Source organism: Diceros bicornis, chromosome 10 (genome assembly GCF_020826845.1).
Source record: "Diceros bicornis minor isolate mBicDic1 chromosome 10, mDicBic1.mat.cur, whole genome shotgun sequence".
In the NCBI taxonomy this organism is placed as follows: Eukaryota; Metazoa; Chordata; class Mammalia; order Perissodactyla; family Rhinocerotidae; genus Diceros; species Diceros bicornis.
The window spans coordinates 40,720,801-40,741,737 of NC_080749.1; the positions used below are offsets into that span (position 1 = coordinate 40,720,801).

General features: G+C 41.6%; 1 protein-coding gene and 1 long non-coding RNA gene across 5 annotated transcripts in view; one reads left to right on the plus strand and one right to left on the minus strand.

Annotated features, from left to right (window-relative positions):
• ACVR1 (activin A receptor type 1) overlaps positions 1 to 8,686 on the minus strand; it is a 120,600-nt gene extending 111,914 nt beyond the window's left edge. For all 4 annotated transcript variants that reach the window (XM_058549012.1, XM_058549010.1, XM_058549011.1 and 1 more), the window contains exon 1: positions 8,605 to 8,686. The gene's annotated coding sequence lies outside the window, so the exon portion shown is untranslated. The remainder of the gene's footprint in view (positions 1 to 8,604) is intronic.
• Positions 8,687 to 9,392: 706 nt separating this feature from the next.
• The window catches only part of LOC131410748 (uncharacterized), a 39,244-nt gene continuing 27,699 nt past the window's right edge, over positions 9,393 to 20,937 (plus strand). Inside the window, exon 1 of the long non-coding RNA XR_009221409.1 lies at positions 9,393 to 9,553. This is a non-coding gene — a long non-coding RNA (uncharacterized LOC131410748). The remainder of the gene's footprint in view (positions 9,554 to 20,937) is intronic.

The following is a 20,937-nucleotide window of genomic DNA, read 5'->3' on the forward strand; positions in this document are numbered from 1 at the left end:
AAGTTCCAAAAGTCAGATATGTTTGCACACCACCTATCCCTCCCTCTCTTCACAAAAATGATTTATTCACCCTATGGCTTCTCCAGCCCACAGCCAAAACCCTAACCCCACCTACTCTCACTCCCCCTTAGCTGCTGGACATCTACCCTCACCACTAGACTCATCTGTGGCCAACAGAAGGCTATATAACAGGGGTCTCAAACTCATATGCCTATAGGGACAATGTAGTTAGCACAGAGGAGTAAGGCAGGCTGTAAGTATAAAGAAATAAGCAAAGAATAAATAGCAACTGATGCTGGGCCTCAGTGTCTGGGAGGAAACAGGATGAGCTGGGTCTGTGTCAAACACAGCACCCATGGCCCCTCAGACACAATCACCAGGAGCTCTGGCACATTCCTGCAGGAATATGGGCCTTCTGCTGCCAGAGCTTTCAATTTTGCAGGAGCAGGTGGAAATTTGGACTTTTTATGGGAAACTTCTCCATATTTAAATGATGGCAACAATTTAAAAACAAAAAGTTTTAAATATGATGTCAAACAGGACACAACTCTGAGGTATATTCAGTCCAGGGACTACCAGTTTTCAACCTCTGCCATAGACCATGGTGACTTGGGAACGTACAACCTGGGTTAAAGTTCAGAAGTGAGACCTTGGACATTTTCCATCAGCCCTCTGGGTCTCAGTTTCTCCTTCTGTAAAATTGGGATAATAAGAGTAGGTACCTCACAGAGTGGATGTGAGCATTACACGAAAGAATGCAGGTAAGGGACCTCACCAGGGCCTCCTTTATATGTATTATTATCTAAATCTCCCTTTTTAAGCTTTCTTCTACAGTGCTCACCTTAATGTACTCTGTATAGTCAAGTCACATCACAAAGAGCTTTTAACTTCCAGGAGTTACCATATATGCTTAGTAAAAAAAATAAACAAGGTGACAGAGGGTGTGCAATATAACCATTTACATAGTACTGGCCATTCTACTCACTACACTTTGGCCTTGGAATTAGTGCAAAACCAGAGACATGAATCTGTTGTTCCTTTCAGTTGTCTCAGGTCTTGGTGTCTCTCCGAGAAGCTACACTTCAAGGATTGAGTCTGATTCTAGTGATTAAAAATAAGTGTAACTATGTTTTGTACAACTTGGCTCTTACACAAAAGCCAACTACCTCATATTTACTTGCCTCATTCCCTGGTTTTGAAATGCTGCCTATTCTACAACCTACACACATATAGATACCTCTCAAAATGATAACATCAAAATGGTACCTCTTTCCAAGGCCAGCCAAACAGCCACTTCCTCAAAGGTGTTGGTTGATCCCTATCCCTCTGTATCTTGTGACCAAGTTCCTGGCTGTTCTGCCATTTATAGTTAGATATGTAAATCTTCAATCCCTTACTGAAGTGCACCTTAAGATCAACTTGGTTTTACCGAACTTTCCATGCCCAGCCCCAAGTACAGGAAGACTTGACAAATGCTTAATAAACAAAGGATGAAGAAGAGGGGAAAAGATGAAGCGGCAGCAGCAAGGCAGGGAAATTTCAACAATAAGGACAATGACAATGATGACTGCTGCCACCAATTAAGCTCTTAATTTATGTCCCCTACTAACCTTGTTTTGTGTTTCTGAACAATAAACGTATGGGGTCATCTTCCTCACTTCTCTCCCATCCTTTTGGTGCACGTGACCTGCACAGGGACTCCTGCTGTCCCCTTTTTACTAAAAGTCACCATCCCATTCAAATATAATCTAAATAAACAGGAAGCTAAGTGGCTCCTGTCACCATTTAAATTAATTAGCCCCACCTTTGATGCTGATTAGGATCAAGATGATGATGCACTCTTGGAGTTGGTCCAAAGCACATATTAGTCACTTTAATCTGATTTGGAGAAACAGCAAAGACCCCCTACACAGAGAAAAGAACAATGGAGTAGGGGGATGGTGGGGAAGCAGAGGGCTGTGGACCATCTGTAGAATGACTGAGACTCATACAAAAAGAAAAACAAAATTCTCATCCAGATTAGCAACTGTTCAATAAACAAATTAAGGCTGATTTCCAGAATACCTAGAATAGTTTTTTTCAAACTGCTGGTTAGAACCCATTAGCAAGTTGTGAAATCAATCTAGTAGATAGAGACCAGAATTTGTTTTTAGTAAAAATTGAATAGACATTAGGAAGCACTGCAATATTGTTTTGTAAAATTTTTATTTGTTTTACTTTTAATATGCATGTATGTATGTGTGTTTATTCAGTCATGCTGTAAAATGAATTGCCGAGAATCAAAAATGTTTTTAAAACACTGAAATGGAAGATTTATGTTTATATCATCTCTGGGGACCGAGATTTTCCATTTTTCACTAGGCCATACTCATAAAGTAAGAGAATATTTGTTCTTGCCACCTGTTGTGCACAACAGTTCTGTTCTTCAAGTTCAAAAAATCATAAAAAATATCATTTGGCACACTAGTCCCTTACCATTTTCCTTATTCCCAAAAAGGAAGGGAAGGGTCACTCTAGATAACCACCTACACTTTTTCTTCCTACTGGTTGTTCCTACGTATATTTCTATCTTGCCTAAGTCCCTGACATCAAGTTACAAGGCCATAAGCTCCAGCTCTCTTGGTGGTATTTGCTTATAAGCGTTAACCTACCACTTAAGAGGGACCAAAGCACACTATATTTTCACCCGGAGTGAAACACCACTCATCAATAGTTACAATGGTGCAAGAATCAGAATTTGGTTTAAAATATCTCCTCAATCCATTCCCTCTACATTAGAAATGCTTTTTCTCAAGTTCTTTTTATCACACCTTTTTCTCAGTATCCCCTCTCCACCCTCCAAGTATCACCCACATCTAATAGCCAGCTTTGTCCAAGACCACCCCTACCTTCCTTTACCTCCTCTGTACATTTCCTTTACCTCCTCCGTACCAAACTCAAGGTTATTTTTTATTAGTTCAATTAACAATTCTTCCATAATTGGCTAAAAAAGAAAAAGACACAAAAACTAGAGCAATCTTTACTTTCAATGGCATCCGTGCTGCATGGTGGCTAGCAAAGGCCCTTCCTGGCTCTCATAGATGAGGAAGGCACCCTGCCATCAAGTATTCAAGCGGAAAAGGGCTACGTGGTGTGCCCACTCAAATCAGCCCTTAAAAGCTATCAAAAGAGGAGTTTACTTTGGATTCCATCCATTTTCCAAAGAGGTCATCCACATTCCACCTCTCACATGAGCGCTGCCTACCACACTGTTTTCACTGTCAACTGTCTGAAAATATACGCAACAAGAGAAAGTCAGGATAAAGGAGTCAATTCACCAAGTGTTTGAGTCCCAGCCATCCACGCACTACCGCAGGACTCTTTGCTCTGCGGGATACAAAACATTAGTTGAGATATTCTTCCCCCAAAAGGAGGTGTCACCCTTAAATCCAAAAACAAACAAAAAAGGAAACATACCAGAAAGAATACAATAGATGCTTGTTGAATTCACTAAGTTACAAATCAAGCATACAAAAAGGGGTATCAAAAATAGTTCCTTCTACCTTGAGTGTCTTTCATTCCCGCTTCCCAAACTCATACTTAAGGACGGACCACTGTGCCTGGTGTCGTCATCTCTGACTCTGCCTCCCTGTTTGCCTGGAATACTGGGTTCGTTTGCTCCCCTAATGTGCAATCATCCATTCATTCTCTCAGCAATTAAAAAACGATTTATTGACTGTGTGGTCTGGGCCAAGCATTGTGTTAGGTGGGAAAGATACACAAAAGATGAATAAGACACAGTCCTTGCCCTCAATAAGCCCAGTGAGAGAATTTGAAAGGTTTTAAATGGGTGAAGGAGAATGAATTGTGTCAAACAAATAAATGGAGGAATGAATAACTTGAAGTCCTTGCTCTCAGAGAGATCAATCAAGTCCCAGAATGAGTAGTGAAGATGATAAAACACTAGGAGAATGTCAAAAGGCAAAATCTGGGAAGCATTCTTGCTTGCAATGAGGTTACTCTGAGCTCTGAAAGATTTGGCTTTCCCCAAAAGTAGGGGAAGGGCAACACAAAGGGACAGAACCACTAAGTATTGGCCTTATGGTGAGAGACAGCCAAACTCTTGGAGACCATCAGCACACCTATGCTAAACTAGACCCCTGACCTGGCCCCAATCCTCCAAAAAGCAACCTTCACCTACTGCATGAACCTCCACGAAATGTGGCAAGACTAAAATTGAAAGCCACTTTCCCAGTCACAGAAATAAAGGCCAAATACCCAGAGCAAACAATGAAGCAACCCTAATGGGCAAAGTGGAATGCTGGTCAAAGACTGAAACCCAAAAATCAAACAACTGAGTGGTGGTGGCTCTGGAAAACAAAGCTCTCATGGATCATAGAAGAGTCTTTAGACATATAAGCAAGCTCAGATTTCTAGAAATGCATATAAGAGCACAGGAGTATTATTCGACTTGTGCAGTCGGTTTGAATATTGGGGGCAAAGGGGAATATTTGTTTTAACTTCGAACAGGAAGCTGCTGGGTCTCTGAGTTAATTCTGAGAGCATAAGTTCAAGCAAAACTACCTCCCGTCTGAACCAAAGGCCATGATGTGCCAACCACACCAACTTGAAGCTCTTTCAAAAGGAGTCTTTACTTTAAATGCCCTTTCCAACAGACAAATCCTGGTTTGGAATTTCTGATTTTTAAACTAGCATGGCAAGCAAGAGCAGTCTACAGCCAACTGCTAAAAAAGAAGAGGTAAACCTTCCACTTGGTTCTTCTGAGAGCTGGAATTGGCCACAGAAAGAAACACAAAGTTTTCACTCCAAGAGATCAAAGAAGGCATTTTGTACCAGGAAATCCAATTCAAATCCTCATTTCTAAGAATAAAGACACAGTGCCCAATACTTCCTTGGGAAAATAAAACAAGAAACTATGTGGACTCCAATTAAAATCTCTGATGGCTTTATTTGCCAGCCTTGCCAGTTTAATGCTGTTAACATTTTACCCAGGCATTGCTTTTACTTAAATACTGACTTCCCGGTCTGAACAGTCACACTTACCACTGGGTAAAAATGAAAGCTTTTTAACACTTCGTGACAGCACTCTCTGCCCTATCCTGAGCACTAGATGTACAAGGCAAGGTGATGCTGAAAAGTGCCAGCTTCAGCCCAGCCTGTGTCTCCCACAACCAGTCAGGAGAAACCACGCTGCAGCCCATGCTATTATTTTAGTTGCAATATTGGAAATGAGAGTGGAAGCAGGAGAAAGTAGAGGAGGGGACATACCTCAATCTATTCAGGTATGACAACAATCAGCTTGCTTTAAAATTATCACCTGGGGTCTTGCCAATCAGCCAATAGTTCTTGTGTGCCTACTTCACACAGGCACCAAGCGAAGTCTATCGTTAGAATAGTGCAATGAAATATTCCCCAAGTAACCATTATGTGAATGGTTATGTGTTTAATTTTCTTTATCTTTTTACAAAAAATATGTATCGTGAATGTAGGTTATCAAGTATAAAAATAAAATCAGCACCCATGAACCCATCACTCAATCCAAAAACCAGAATATCACCAATACTGTATCATCTACCTACCTCCTCCACCCTTATCCCCAGGTCCCTGCAATACACACATACCTCCACCCCAGGCAGTCATTATCCTGAATTTGGGGGTTCAATGTAAGTATGAATGCATCTTAATGATTGCCTCCTATTCCTAACAACTGAGTTGGCTTTCCAAATGACAATGATATATTGTTTCCTCTTTAGAGATGATGTCTTTAAGTTTTCATTTTTTAAAGGTGAATTGTTGCTTTAAAGAAAAATACTTAATAATTAATAGACTAAGTGAGACTCAGCTACGGTAAACTTATGAGGACAGCATATGAATGAAGGAAACTTGGCAAACACTGGTGAAAGTGGCCGAGAACAAAGGTCCTGGAGTCCCACAAACTCCTGGTTCAAATCCCCACACCACCACCGACTAGCAAATCACTTAATGTTGCCAAGCCTCAATTTCTTATTGGAAAAGAGTGAAATAAGAAAACATACAGTTGTTATGAAAATGCAATGACAAAGTGTGTATAAAGAGCTGAGCACAGTGCCTGGCACATACCCAGTGGCCCCCTCCCCAAATCGTGTCTGCCATTAAATCCACTCAAAACATATCAAAGGCTTTTGCACCATCAATAGTTTACTTCTCCCTAATTTCTAACAAGTTGTGAGTTAGATCTCTTCACGTAAAAATAAATCAAGATGCAGAGATCCAACAGCAGAAAAAGCACAGAGGACAGTTTCCAGTCCCAGCTCTTGTTCGCCTAAAGTACCGTCCATACTACGCATGGATTCCACCTACACCTCATGACCTTGAACAGCAGGATCATTTTTCAAATCCGTTTCTGTCCTGTCCCTCCCTCCCTCAGAAGGCTGGACTATTCAATCCAGCCTTTCCTAGAAGCCTATCATGATCATCACAGGACTATTTCAGTGCAATCTAGGGTAAGACAGAGGCATAGTCTCTATTTACTGATTTAATCACAGTTATCTGTTCCGCGAATAGTGGCAGAAAATTTGGTAAATCACTACACTGAAAAAAAATCATTACAATGCTATTAACGGAATTAGGTTCCTCACTGCTGAAATTAATTAATTACATTCCTGAATATGGCACACTACCCCATCTTTACTCTGCATCCCTAATATTCTATTAAATTACTCAGACATAACAAGAAACTCATTCGGACTCAAACGATCCCTCTCTTCCAAGGTACAAAAGTTGTAAAGCTACTACCTAAATCAAGTTTTATTTAAAACCACTCTCTCCATTTCAAGTAAAACTCACCCATACTGCTGGAAAAGGAGAGCATGAACCCAGTCTATACCCAGCTCAGCCGTTGATTTTTGTCATCTATCCAGAATTTATTGCAACATCATTCACCACCTTTGAGTATTTCTACGAGGAGTGACAGTAGACAGTAGAAATGCTATTCCAACACACAATCCCATCAATTTAAGGCCTACACATTTCAGCTTCAAAACACTTCCGCTTTTTAATTCCAGGACAGAAAACAAAAACAACTGAATCACAAAAAAAGTGATTTGGTCTTAGAAGCCGGATGATCTAAGTCCCGTCCAGGCATAAGATAACCTCCTGACCCCTGCGTCCCTATCAGTGAAATGAGTATTTCATACTCAAGCATATTGTAAAGCTGGATGGCAAAGCCAGTGTCTGAGGTCAGCAGAAGTCTAGTGTCTGCTGGCTGCCCAAGTCCGGGCCCCTGGCCAGCCACCCACCTCCAGAGACAAGTGCCAGGACATACTATAGTGTTTCCATTTAAGGCCTGCCACTTGGACCAGCCCATCTCTGAAATTTCTTAACATCACCTTTCCAGGAAGACTCTTTTTGGGGGAAAAGGGAGGTGGTGTCTATTTTTTGCCACCGCCTTCCCTTGGGCTGTCAGAGCAGTCTGCATCTCTGGGACAGCCGTCTTTAAAACCACTGGGTTATGTCTATGTCTCAATTCGAGGGCCTCTTTTCAAAAATATACAAAATATGTATGAGATGAGTCCTTTTTCTCATAATCTAACTGCCACCACACACACCTCAAAAAAGAAAGAAAAGAAAGCCCAATAAAATTAACAAATCCATTGTATTATTTTGCTACATCTCTCCAAAAGACAAATTAAGCACAACTTTTTATCCAAGACTTTTCTTCTAGTACTAAGTGGAATGTTTTCTTCCCTAAGTAGCTTCCTCTGTGGCTTCTCTCCCATGCAAGGAGTATTCAAAACTCCAGGGAAAAGGGTGGGTGGGGGGAGTGGGAGACATATCTGGCACAAACTGGACAGAGCTGAGCCAGTCTAGAACCCGACGGAAGTTAGTGAATCCAGCGGCCCCAGAGGCCCACATCTCTCCCCAGCGCGCCCAAGGTTCTAGCCTCAATGTTTTGGTTACAGTGTTGAAGGAAGGGTTTTAAACTTGGCAAAGTACCGTGCAACATCTGTAACCACATTTGCCTTCTGGGGATCGGAAGATGAATCCCACATTCCTGGCTTTGAAGCTTTTTAAAACTGCAGCTAGGAAGAACGGAGGGAGGGAGGGAGTTGAGCAGAGTTTATTGGCTGTCTCTCCAGCAGAAAATTCCTCTTGGAAGAGACGGCTATTTTGAGGGTGGGGGTGATTCGCCCATCCCTTTACTCTCTACCAAGCTCAGCTAGGAAGGTGAGCCCCGTGGCCGAGCGGCTAGATCGATTTACAAGTCAGAGGCGCACACCCTGAAGGAGTTCACTACATACAACATATACATAGACACACACAGACAGACAGACACACACACACACACACACTGCAAACCAAAGACACCGCCACACACACACTCCATGCTTCTGCCCTCTCCCATATCCCACCAGCAGGTCAGGCCCAAAGCAAGACAGTTTTGTTCCGCGGCTGCTTCCCCCACCGAGAGTGGATCAAGCTTTGGGGGAGAAAGGAATGAAAGCGAGGGGGAGGCACCGCAGACGCCCACCCTCCCACCCCCAATCCCTGCCTCTTCTCCCGCTAGGCTCCCTCCTCCCTCGGTCCTCCCGGCTCCGGCGGGCGCAGCCGGCGACCTGCCCTCACCTCTGGTCCCGCCGCGGCCGGGGGCTGAGCCGGGGGAGGCGGAGTGCGAGGCAGCCGGGCGCTGCAGGTCGGCACGGCGCGGGGCGGGCGACCCCGGCGGGCGCGGGGCGGGGCGGGGCGGTGCAGCCGGCGAGGGAGCCCGGAACTCTGCGGGGCCAAGGGCCGGCGGCCGACCCCGGGCGGCGGCGGCGGCGGCGGCGGGTGCAGCGGAGCGGTGCGTGGGGCCAGGGGCTTTCCAGCCCTCGGGCCGGCGCGGCTGGCCGGGGAGCAGCCTGGCAGCGGCGGCAGCGGCAGCCACCCCGGGGAAAGAGCCGGGGGAGGGAGGGGAGGCGGGGTGAAGAGGAGGAGGAGGAGGAGGAGGAGGAAGGGGAGGAGGGCGGGCGGAATAAACTTCCCGAGGCGCAACGGCACGGGCTGAGAGGACCGCCGCGGGCGGGGCGGGCGAGCCGGGTGGGGGTTTGCCCGGGGGGCGGCGGGGGAGACGGTCACAGAGAGTAGAAAAGTTCCCCCAGCGCCGAGGGGGAGGCTGCGGCGGCGGCGGCTGCAAAGAGCAGGAGCCGGAGCGGGAGGAGCGGGAGGAGGAGGAGAAGAAGGAAGTGGCTGCGGAACGCTCGGCCAATGAGTGTCTGGAGCTGTGATTAACCAGGCAGCAACACATCATTTCCTCCCGGCGCGGATCCAGGGAGCCGGGAGGGAGAGGGAAGGCGGCGGGGCGGGGCCGTCCCCGCGCCCCCTGCAGGCGCCCGGCCGGGGGCGAGCCCGCCGAGCCCCGCCGAGCCTGACCGGCCGCCCCCGGCGCGCCCCGCGCTGTCTGGCCGGCCCGGAGGAGGCTGCGAGCGCGCCGCCCGCGGGGCTCCTCGGAGGCGGGGAGGCGGCGGGGCAGGCCCAGCCGGGCTCCCGCGGCCGGGGTGGGAGGAGGAGAGGCCGCGCTGCGCGGGTGAGTGCCCAGGTAGGCGCGGGCGGGGCCGTCTGGACAGCTCCCGGGGGCACGCGGGGCGGGCGGGCGGCCGGGCTGCCTCCCGGGCCGCGGGACTGCGGGCGGCGCGCGGCTGCAGTCCTGCTTGTCAGACTTGGGCTGGATTCTCAGAGAGAAGCCTCAGCATTCTCATCCAGGCCATTTCTCTCCTGACTTCAAATCTCCTTCCACTTTGCTCATTTCCTCGTGAGGTCTGGGGTTATGCGAGCTTGCCATTTTCGCAGTCGGCATCCTTAGTAATAAAGAGATGCGTGGGGGGGCTTCTACAGTAATCTAGCCCTGTCCTAGGCGCCATGGGAGCTCACAGTGGAAAGGAAGGAACATTCCCCGCCGCCGAGAGGCTAACAACCTCGGTCCTCACACACACAAAAACACTCCGGTCTACTAATATTATCCAGAACATCAAAAAAGGCAGGCGAGGATCAAATTGTGCATGGTGCCTGCTGAGTGTAAGGAAAGCACCAAGCCATTTTCTCTACCCTCTAGAAGCTTATAATGTAGAGTCCTATCACAAAGCAAAATAAAAGCATGAAACCAATAAATGGAAATACTGTATTTTTATCTCTAGAGGTTCATTCATGCAGCAGGCCTTTATTGGGTGACTGGCTGCAGTACTGCAAAAGGTTGCAAAGGAAATGGAAGGTCTGGTCCCTGCAGGTCAAGAGGTTACAATCTAATTAGGAACACAAGGCATATATATATTTGAAACAGCTAGAAAATAATCCCCAGGTATCATATAAGGAAGAAGATGGAGAAGGCTGGGGGCATTTTTTCATAAAGAGAAGGGCTTTGGACCCATATGATTGGTGGGAATCAAGAGAGGAAATTCAAGGTCAGTCAAGCAAGAGTGCCTAGATGTATCCTTGCTCTGTCGAACAATGTCACAGGGACCTCAGTGTCACTTGGCTGAAGTGTCAGCCCTGCCACTTACAAACTGTGTGACCTTGGGCATGTTTTTAACCTCCCTAAGAAGGTAATACAGCCTGTCTCATGAGGTTTGTTGTGCGGTTCAAATAGATTACACACATGGAAACTTCTCGAGCTGCTGTGTAAGAGTTCCTCAATCAGGTACATTTACCAAGTCACCATTTTACTGTCCTCTTGGTAATCTTCTTTATAGTCTCCTCTAGGCTGTAAGCTCCATGAGGACAGGGACCAGGTTTGGTTTCATTCACAATCATCATGCCTAGCAGAGTGGCACATGTGGGTGCTCAATAAAGGTTTGCTAAGTGAATAAAGGAGCTGATGATCCTGCTATGCTTTTAACTGTTCCTTTTATCTGTTCTTTCAGTAGTGGTCTTATTGTGTGGCTGGCTCAATGCAAAACCCTCTAACCCAACCCTCCTGTGATGACTAACATTTATTCCAGGAGACTATCTGGGAAGATGCTGGGTAGTTCTTGTGGCCTTGTAACATAGATAAATTGGAGATTGATTGTGGCCTAATAACATAGATAAATTGATTAATTGATTGATTGTGTGTGTGTGTGTGTGTGTGTGTGTGTGTGTGTGGAGCAGGAGGATATGCAAGGATACAGCCCTCCATGCAAGCCCTATGCACACAAGGATACAGCCCAGATACAGTGCTTTGGCATGGACATTTTAATCCATGGTTTCTCAACCTTGGTACTATTGACATCTTCAGCTGGATAATTGTTGTGAGGTGCTGTCCTGTGCATTGTAAGATGTTTTGCAGCATCCTTGACCTCTGTCCATTAGATGCAAGTAGGATGGTTTCCCTCCACAGTCGTGACAAAATGTCTCCAGACTTTGCCAAATGTCTCCTGGTGGGCAAAATCACCCCCTATTGAGAACCACTGCCTTACCCCAACAGCTAATCTATTGCTTTAAGTCTGGTGGAAAATCACACCAGTAAAGTAACTTGGAGGAAATAACGTGGTCTGTTATTCTAAGATTCTCAGATCTCCTCCATCGTATGTTTCAAGGAGCACGACTCTTGTTAATTAATTGCCTGCTGCATTGTGAATTGGCATCTCCTCTGTTTTCTGCATATCCTCCTCCTTTACGCCCAGATCAACATGTTCATTTCTAAAAGTCAACAGCTTTCCAAAACTACTAGGAAACAAGGTCTTGAGCAACCTAAGACTCCTGTACAATATTTTGCTATAAAATCGGGGGAAGTTATCCCATAAAATTTTTAGAAAGCTTCCCTTTTATAGTTAAGCTCTTAGACTTACAAACAATAACCACAACCTCTCTGCACTTAGATTGTAAGTGATAAAGAATATAAATTGTAGTTTTTAGAAATTATTTCATTTAAAATATTTAAGTAACTACATGGAGTGACTTCCTTTCATCTTGAAGCCATTTCTTTTTGGTTCCAGAGAGAGTTTTCCTTTCATAATGATATAAGAGAACATGGTTTATTAAAACCTATAAAGCAAAAATCAGCTTAGTTATACATATGAACCTCCAAAACAAATTCTTTAGAAGAATATTGGTGGGATGTTTGAGAGCTGGTGTTGTTGATGAAAATCCTGATGGATTGATGGGCTGCAGTTCAATTTCTAAATGTTTCTTGAAGAAAAATAAAGATTAATGGTTGAAGAAATGAACAAACAAATTCTGATGTCTCTTCACTCAGTATGGGCACGTAGAACCAAAAAACCCTGCATCCAGGAGGAAATAGCACCATGTTGATGAAATGAGCAGACATTTTTGTTCAGCAAGACATTATCATCTGTCTTATTAAATAAAGTTATTTGAAGCATTGGTTTTATAGTTTTATTCATATTTAGTTTTGGTTTTATAGTTGTGTAATGGTTACAGGCATATGGAGATTAGTTTACATTACACTAGTTACATTAGTTTACCTCTAGATTAATTAAATGTGATTGTTCACATTTAAGTTGAGCATTGAAGACTGGGTAGACAGCCAAACTGCTTAGAAAAAGGACAAAGTTTGAAGGTTGGATGTGGTTTATGGTAAAGCATTTCTCCCATTTCTGTTTTGTTAGGGTGGAACTAGGACACATATTCTTAGGGGACCTCCAAGTTCTCTATGAAATCCATGAAATTTGTGCTTTTGCCTCAGTTACAATATTTTTTAAAGAAATTAGTATGCTTATTCTGGATCATATGAATGTCTACCATGCAACCATGACCCCACTACACTTTTTTGTTATGCACCTGTAAGAACATGCAGTTTATTTAAATGATATTTTAATAAAAATAATTTAAGGCATCACTGAAGGTCCTTGGGAATTTTTTTCCTTTTAAAGATATCTATACATTACTCAGGTGTGAGAAATACTGACCCAGTGGCATCATAACTATTCTTGGAGAATGATGAATTAAAAGGCCTTGAGATCTGGAATTTAGTCCTAATCCTGAGGCCCATAGGAAACCAATATTATGTTCCAAAGATCGAAGTGACTGGATCAGAATAGGAGGGGGTAGAAAAGAAAATCATAACCTGAAGGGGTCACTAAAAATCCTATCAGGCCTGGCACCTTCTTTCCCAAAAGGTAAACATTTAACCAGTCAGGACAGACACTTGTTTATCTTCCAGTTAAACTTTCCCAGGTGTATGAATGACTCATTAATTGTTCATTTCAGACAAGACTAAATTAAATATTATTAAATATCTACCATATTTTAGGAACTGCAGGAGCTGCACGGTGAGTCCTCAAACTGCCTACAGTTACTTCCCACTTGGGAAAGTTAATCCAATCACTCCTCACACAGCAGGTTACATGCAAACCAACATGCAGCTATGGGCCAACCATGTGATAAAGAGGCATTACAAAACCCTGCAGAAAGGAAAGATTATTCATTAAACAATGTTGAGGCACTTGGAAAAAATCCTATTCCTGCTTCTCCTGAAAATATTTCCAGAAGAAATAAAGAGTTAAATATTTTTTAAAATTGTAAATTAACTCAAAGCAAATATAGGTAGATACTTATCTTTGGATGGGAAAAGGACTTTCTAAATAAAAGCTGTGGGGTAAATAAAAATGATGGGTTGGCTCGACTATGTAAAAATTTTTTAGGGAACAGTCAACCAAATAAAGGAAAAAGTGACATAATGAAGCTACTTACGACATATACTCAAAGGGTTAAAATCTTTACTGTATAAAAAACTTACAAAGTAACAAATGCACCTTTTATCAGAAAGTTGGGCAGATGTCGTGTATAGATAAAGAAAAATTATTACATATGAACTTTAGGAAAAATGTTTACTCTAAAAATTGAAGAAAAGGTAAGACAAACAAAACAAAATGTTTCACACAATTTGTCAACAATTGAACATATTCTCTATTGGTAAGATTGAGTTTATAAAGGACGCTCAGTGCTGCAGAGAGTGTAAACTGGAAAACAATTTCTTAAAGATAATTAGGTGATATGTATCAAATGCCTTAAGAATATTTATACCCTTTGACACTTGAATCCCATTTCAGGAATTTATGCTATGAAAGTAATCAACAATCGCACAAAGATTTGTATAAAAGGATAAACATCATCTAATAATTTTGGAAATGCCAACAATAAAGCATAAGTTGAAAAAAATGAATACAAAGGTAATATTCCAATTCCATAACCCTTACAAACAGATGAATCCCTCGCACTCACATATACACAAAGATGAAAGACTAAAAGAAAGTATTCCAGGATATGCAGTAATTATCTTTGGATCATGGATATGATTGTTATTTTCTTCATTACACATGTCTGTCTGTTGTAGCTTTTCTATAACATTACTTTTATAAGTAGAAATAATAAACATTATAAAAATAAAAATGCACATATTTTAGAAGAGTCTGACAATCTTGGAACAAAACCTAACTGGTGAGGAATGTATATGGATTTATACTTGTGAAGTGGGAGGTAGGGTGTAGAGAATGGAATTCCAATTTAGTATTTTTGTGCTCTGCTGGTAGGTCCATTTCTTTCAGAAGAAAATTTCCCAGAGGACTCACAGCCTTATCTCATCCTTTGCCTGCATCTCAGTCTCTTTGTGACCCATTTCCTTGAAACCTTGAGGGCTAGATGCCCATCAGGCCTATCCACGGTCTTGCTCACATTCTAAAGCTGCTTGAGTTTCTAATTTACTTAACTACGGTTAATTTAGCCACATTGTGGAGATGTGGATTTTTAAAAGCTAGTTCCGGTGGATGCATGCCCTCTGGACGATCAAATTAATTTCTTCCTCAAGTTAAACAAATATGTTTCAAATATAATTGTGTGGTTCTTGGTGGAATCCAGCATCACAGTGGCTTTTCATTTTTGGGGAACATTCTTTTGCCTGATTGGTCCCGCTGAGCATTGGCATCATGAAGACATTTCCATGGATAAGAAATCAAATTAACTTTCCAAGTCCTAGCGTAGCCTTACTCTACCGATATCTAAAATCCAAAGGCTTCCTTTTTATTAACCTACTTTTGTTTAATGAAACTCCAGAGATCAGCTGCTAAGGTTAATTACATATAGTGGAGAACTAGCTGAGTGACCTCAGGCAGGTAACCAGATTATAGAGCCTAGCTTCTCCTCAGGTGTAAAGTGAGGGTGAGTTGCATTTCAGAGGTCTCCCAGTTTTGAAGTTCCACAACTTGAGTTGGAATTCCTAAGAAGCATTTTGTGTGTGTGTGTGTGTGTGTGTGTGTGAGAGAGAGAGAGAGAGGAAGACTAGCCTGAGCTAACAAACATCCGTTGCCAATCCTCCTCTTTTTGCTGAGGAAGACTGGCCCTGGGCTGACATCCGTGCCCATCTTCTTCTACATGCTGCCACAGCATGGCTTGAGAAGCGGTGCGTCTGTCCACGCCCAGGATCTGGGCCTGCGAACCCAGGGCCACCAAAGCAGAACGCGCGCACTTAACCGCTGTGCCACCCAGCCGGCATCCTAAGAAGCATATTATCTGAGGTTGCTGATGCTACATGTGACATTTCTGGGAAGGAAGAGCTTAAGAATTTTAGGAACTGATAAAAGGCCAGTGTGACTGGAGTGAAAGGGGCATGTGACGAAATGGCCATAGAGGAGGACTGAGGTGGCCTGGCCCAATCATGCAGGTCTCACAAGAACCGGGCAAAGGAAATGATTCAAAGAGTTTAAGCAAGAGAGTGAGTGACAAGTTTGCTTAACATCATTTATCATTACACCCAAGACTTCTATATTCCTTTGTTAAAAGATTATTTTCCTAATAATTAATTTATTGTTTAAAAAAAGATACAAAATATGCAAGTGCAAAAGGATATATTGTATAATGAAAAGTAAATTCCACAACCACCAGTTTCCCAGCCACCCACTCCCCTCACCTTGATGCCTGCCTCTATGTATCCTTACGGAAATGTTGTAGTCCTAAGAAACTATACATGTATCCTCTTTTGCTTTAACACAGATAATAGCGTGCCATACACACTCTTCTATCCATTGCTTTCTTCATTTATCAACATAATAGTATATCTTGACGATTACCAGTCCGTATTGATACGTAGTCTTTGCTATCACAACAATGTTTTTACACCAAGTTGTTACTGCTATTATGGTACCCTCACTCAAGACAGCGTAGACTCACAGAAGTCTAACATTGGAAGGGACCAAAATCTCATTTAGTCCTAGCCCTGTCTTTTACATGCCAAAGTTTTTGTCTGAAAAGTCATGTGATTCCTCAAGGTCTCACAGCTCCTTGAGACGAGGCTGGAACTGGAACTCCGTTGTCCTAATCACCCTTCCGTCTGATTATACTTTCTGATTATAAAGTTATATATGTTGTAATTAAAAATACTTTTTAAATGATATGCATAGTGCAATCTCATTTTTATTCTTTAAGCAAGCATGTATGATGCACAGAAAGGAGTTTGGAAGGCTATGGACCAAGATACACCAGTGGTAATTTGGGAATGGTGGCAATGCAGGTGATCTTTATACTTTTTTGTTTTTTATAGCAACTTGATTGAGATATATCTCACATACCATACAATCCACCCAGGTAAAGTGTACAATTCAATGGTTTTATTATATTCACAGAGTTGTGCAACCATTACTACAATCAATTTTAAAACATTTTCATCACCCCCAAGAGAAACCCTGTACACATTAGCTCACCATGTTTATACTTTTTATTCTTATGTTATATTTCCTAAGAATTTTGCAGTAATTGTTACTTTTATAATAAAAAATAGAAAGAAAATTAAAATAATGCAATATTTACTGTAAAAATAAATATACAGAGGAAATAGAGAAAAGTATTTCAAAGAAGGTAAAATCACTTATTTTTACTATTTCTGATATAAATAGATATAATATTTTGGATAATTTTCTTTTGTTCTTCTCTGTGCATATCATATATTATGTGTAAACACACATAGTTTTCTCTTACTCTACTTAGTTATGTTAAGAGCATTTTCCCAAGTCATTAGATATTCTCCGAGAGTATGATTTTTTTAGTGATTTAAACCTATGAATGTACCACAACTTTTGATAGCATCTCATTATTTCATTCATTGGTTTTCGCTTATTACTTCCCACATCTCTGCTGTGGCACTGGCTGCCCTTCTTTTGGGGGACTCTTCATTTCTATTATACTGAAGAAATGGCTAGGGATGAGGGAGGGGGCGGTCTGTGAAGTTCCTTGCACGTATTTTGATAAACCACTTGTTCGCCAATTTCATTCTAAAGCTCCCAAAATAATATTGTATTTACCACAGTAAATGAAAACTGCCTTAATAAACTGATTTTCCCAAGTTCGAATTGTGTCGAACCCAATTCGTTCCTTCCTATAAAGGGTAAGATGAACACTGGGCCAAATCGTACTAGGGTGTATACAATGCACCCAGCTCTCACTTCGCTTCTCTCTTTGACAAACATGAGTTTCTAAGCCAATAAACAGCCTGAAGTTTAGCTATGACTCAGTTCCTCCTAGTGCTCCACCACAGAGTACGAAAGTTCACCAAATCCTCCAGTTTCCAACACAGAGGTGCTATTGGGAATGAAGGCAGTAAATGGCTCACTCTAACAGCTAAAGGTGTTATACTAATCGCATCTAAGAAACTGGAGTTTCAAAATGTGAAATGTGAAAACATTTGAATCTCTTCGTAATGGAAAGGACTTTGGAAGGGAAAAGAAATACACAAACAGCAAAGAAAGAGTGATAATGACAGTGATGATTCCTGGATAGAAAATGGCCACATAACTTATTTGGTGAAAAGAGAGAGGAAAAAGGCAATTTATTGATCTGGGTGAACACACAGCAAAGGCCGTTCCACGCAACCTCTCATAGAGCTGAGATGAGCTTTCGATTTGGAAAAGCTCTCGCTCTATTGTTGCTAAAGGTTGGGGTTCCCTGTTGACAAATGAAGGGTAGATTTGTTGACAAATCAAGTGTTCATCAGAAGTGCTTCCACCTCGAATTTTCTGTTTCTCCTTGATTTTCAGTTAGTTATGCAATAGGCACCAGTAAAATTTAATAATCAGAACTTAGCCTTAATTAGATACTATTTGATTTTGAAAATCAAAACAAAAACTGCTTTATATTTTTGCAGTCATCACTATTCAGGCTTTGAAATAGAATGTTGGATTTTTCTATTTTGAAGAGAAATTAGAAATAATTTAATACAGCCTCCACTTTACTTTTCTTTTTTTTTTTTTTTTGAAGATTTCATGATGTTAGGGTTTCTTGTTAACAAAAATTTTCAAACATAAACAAAAAGAGAAAAAATAGAATAATGAACCCATATACCTATCACCAGGTTAAACAATGATCAAGATTAGCCAGGATTTGATTCATCTATTCCCCATCCCCCCTTTCACATCTCCCTTTTTCTTGGAAATTATTTAAAAGTAAACTTCAGCCATCATGTCATTCCATTCCTACATATTTCAGCAAGCATCTCTAAAACATATGGAGATTTTCTTACCCAACCATAATGCCATTATCACACTTCACAAAATTAATGATTCCTAATAAAATTAATGATTACTTGGTACATGTAATCCCCCGTTCAGATTCTAATTGCCTAGATTTTCTCAGAAAAGCCTTATCAAATCAGGACCTAGACAATGACTGCTTACATCATTTGGTTGTTTCGCCTTTTATTAAGTTTCCTTTAATTTTCCTTTAATTAGTCCTCCACCCCTCCCCCAATCCCACCCATTTTGTTATGGTAGTTGTTGGTGGTGATGAAATAACATCCATGCTAATCCTCCTCTTTTTGCTGAGGAAGACCGGCTCTGAGCTAACATCTATTGCCAATCCTCCTCCTTTTTTTTTTTTTTTCCCCAAAGCCCCAGTAGATAGTTGTATGTCATAGTTGCACATCCTTCTAGTTACTGTATCTGGGACGCGGCCTCAGAGTGGCCGGAGAAGCAGTGGGTCGGTGGGCGCCCGGATCGGAACCTGGGCCGCCAGTAGTGGAGCGGGCACACTTAACCGCTAAGCCACGGGGCCAGCCCCCCATTTTACTTTTTAACTGTTGAAGAAATAGAGGCTTAAAGAACTTGAGTGAATTACCCCAAAAGAGGTAGTTAATGAATACAGTGTAGAATTCAGGTCTCCTAATCCCATTCTATCACAGCCTTTCTCATATATCATATTACCAGGCCATAGTTTTACAGTATCTATGATTTTAGCATTCTGGTGGTGCAGAAAATATTGAATTCATTTTAAACTCTACTTGTTCCATGTTTGTTTACATTTAAAATTCCTAGTATTTTTCAAAAGTTAATCTGGATTTAAAATTTGCAGCTTGCTTTTCCCCAGTGCCTGGCCCATTAAAGTTACTCTCTGTATGTTACTTTCTGAAACTATACCAAAATTAAATGAAAAACTCGTTTCCCCAAAACAAAGCAAAACAAAAAAAATCCCATAGCAGATCAATAAAAAGTACTAGTTTTTTCGCTCAGAATTTGAAGCAAAGCTAATCAAACAAAAACACACATACACATATACCAAAAATTAGGGTCAAGCATTAAAAACTTGGAAAAACTCAAAAACAAAGTGATTTACCCTAACCTATTTTAGTTAAGCAAGGCTTGTATTTTTCTATTGGTGTTACAATTAGTACTTGAAATAAAGTGTGGTCATTGGTACTTTGTATGTTCCCAGGAAGCACGAAGGTGAAGACACAGGGGAAATGAGGGCAGAAAACACAGCCTTCCTCATCCATTTCTTACAGTCTCCAGAGAAGATGGAGAGAAGAAACAATAACTTAATCCACTTCAATGGTTCCAGCTTTGTTCTTTTGAATAAATCAACCAAAAAATCATTTTTTTAAAACCAGTTTTAACTCACGGAGACTTTTCTTTGCATGTGGTGTATGCAATCTTCCTGTGTTCTAGAATTCTGATTGGGAATTGTTGCTTTCAAACACCATAACTTCCTCACATAAAAATGAAAAATTCTTGGCCACATTTTCTCCTCAGTCCTTACGAGGCTGTTAAACCAGGGGTCACCTACCACTACTCTCTGGGGTTTGTTTATGTCAGTCCTTAAATATATCTGAAGAGATTTAAAATATTATCTGTTACAGTAGAATAGATTCTGCATGGTTGCTGCTGAATCTTTTTTTTTTTCCCGAGACAGAAGGAGAAAAAAACCACATTGTTTTGAAAAACATGTTTTTAAAATAATTTTATAGATTGCAGATTTTGTAAATGATCATGTTAATTGTTGGGAGGGGGTTCCCAACCTTGTTAATGTCCCCTTAGCATTAGGCTTTTGTTCCCCAGCATTGAATATGTCATTTTCTCCCACAGACTGCATTTCTAGGGGTATAATTGCTGTCTCCATGTAAAAGACAACTCATGTGCATAAATTTCCACTCACTGAAACAAGACTCTGCCTCCCCTAATTTTAATGCAGATGTGATCCAAGGGGGTAGAGTTACACTTACTTCCCCAAGCAAAATGAAACATATTACGCATTAAATATTGTCTTTGGAACCAGGTGCACAGAAACAACCAATTACCTAGACAGCTCATCAAGTCCTGATATGTTTACCACATTGTTTTTTGTTTTCTCTTTAAACATTTGGTGAATTATTCTGAGGCTTTCATTTCTCTATAATGAACAGAATATGCTTATTAATACAGGCCCCTTTTGTGTGATTCACTAACAGTTGACTCACAAAAGCCTTTAAAACCATGTTTCAAAGTTTCTGAACTGAACTTGAGTTCCTGTGAAGACAAAGCATTATTACTACAAAGAGGAGACTGCTTCTGGTTCTTCTCTGCTAAATAATTGCTACATAAAAATGACTTAAAGGAGGAGAAAGGATGTGGATTTGTGAAGAAGAGAGATGGAATGGGTGCTCCTGTTCCTCCTTGAGATATTCTTTGATTGTTCATACTTAACGGACAGTATCCATATTGATTTACCAGGTTTTGGTCACAGCTCATTATA